The sequence below is a fragment of the Arachis ipaensis genome, chromosome B08 (genome assembly GCF_000816755.2).
Source record: "Arachis ipaensis cultivar K30076 chromosome B08, Araip1.1, whole genome shotgun sequence".
Taxonomy (NCBI): domain Eukaryota; kingdom Viridiplantae; phylum Streptophyta; class Magnoliopsida; order Fabales; family Fabaceae; genus Arachis; species Arachis ipaensis.
In genome coordinates this window covers 199,082-200,369 of record NC_029792.2, presented here as the reverse complement: position 1 = coordinate 200,369, position 1,288 = coordinate 199,082, and the positions used below count along the sequence as shown (strand labels likewise).

At 32.2% G+C, this 1,288-nt stretch overlaps 1 protein-coding gene across 1 annotated transcript in view; it reads left to right on the top strand.

The window, feature by feature from the left end:
* Window positions 1-1,065, top strand: part of LOC107612194 (auxin-responsive protein IAA1-like) — a 4,273-nt gene extending 3,208 nt beyond the window's left edge. The window contains exons 5-6 of the transcript XR_002351714.1: window positions 826-910; window positions 996-1,065. The gene's annotated coding sequence lies outside the window, so the exon portion shown is untranslated. The remainder of the gene's footprint in view (window positions 1-825; window positions 911-995) is intronic.

Genomic DNA, 1,288 nt, shown 5'->3' with positions numbered 1-1,288 from the left:
GTTGAAATAAAATATAAAAAGAATATTTATTTATTTATTTCTTTATTTTTGCGATACGCGGATCGAATATGCGGATACCAACACAAAATTTGCAATCCGATTCGATTAGTGTGCGGATCCGATCCGATCCGATCCGCAATAGATCCATATCCGCAATTTTTGAATCGGATTCGAATAAACACCGCGGATATGCAGATCAGATCCGATCCATGAACACCCCTACAAATATCCCTCGGGTTTGAAAGTTACTTCACATGATGAATTCTTGCTGATGAATGGTTTTGAACTTTGAATGAAGGAGTGTAAAAAACATGACAGTTGATAAATGACAATAATAAATATAAGCACGGAAGAGTGTATACTTTGGTATCATATATGGATATAGTTATGATGGACGGTTATTGTCCAGCTGTACTTATATTAATATAAGTGACATGAATTTGAATGAAAGAATAGTGGATATATTGGTCTATTTTGCATTTTGAATCTTGTATGGTTGAATGTTGATGTTTCTTTTTAGGTAGGAATTAAGGGTTAGAATTGAATTGTACAAGAAAGCAACTACCTGATCATGACAATTGACATAGTTAACTATTATATTAAATTTTATCATTCATTAATACACAACTACTTTACATAAAGAACTGAATTTTTTAAATATATGTTACTTAATTGAGAGTGAATGAAGCTTCTAACTAACTAACTAACAACCATAATAAGTGTTTATTATTTAGCTTGTGCAGTTGTGATTATAAATACATGACCAAAATGAATTGCATTCATCATCATAATCTTCTTATTCAACTGTGTTTGAAAACATGACAGGGGGATCTGCACCAGCACAGCAACAGATGTCGTATTATGATCATGTTCAGAGGCGACACAACGAGAAAGGAATCTTCTATGCTTGGTGTGTTACTTCATCCTTTAGTTTGTGTTACTTCTCAGTTCTTCAATTCCTTCTTTGACATGTGATTCATTTTTGATTGGTTCAGTTTGTTTACCCTGTGTTGCTGCTTCTGCTGCTATGAGAGTTGTGAATGCTGCTTGGAACGTACCTGTTGTTGTTGTCCCTAGCTACCTACTTTCAGATTCATCCTTATTGTAGCTATATTGTGTCAAATCAATTATAAGGAACAACACTCTTTGAATTATTACTTTATTTCTGTTGCTTGCTCACATTCAAATCATAGTTTACCATTGTCTTATATTTGATTCCAAGTTGCTTATTATATTTAATTAACCAAATAAGAGATATAATTATTTTACAATAATTATATACTTACAT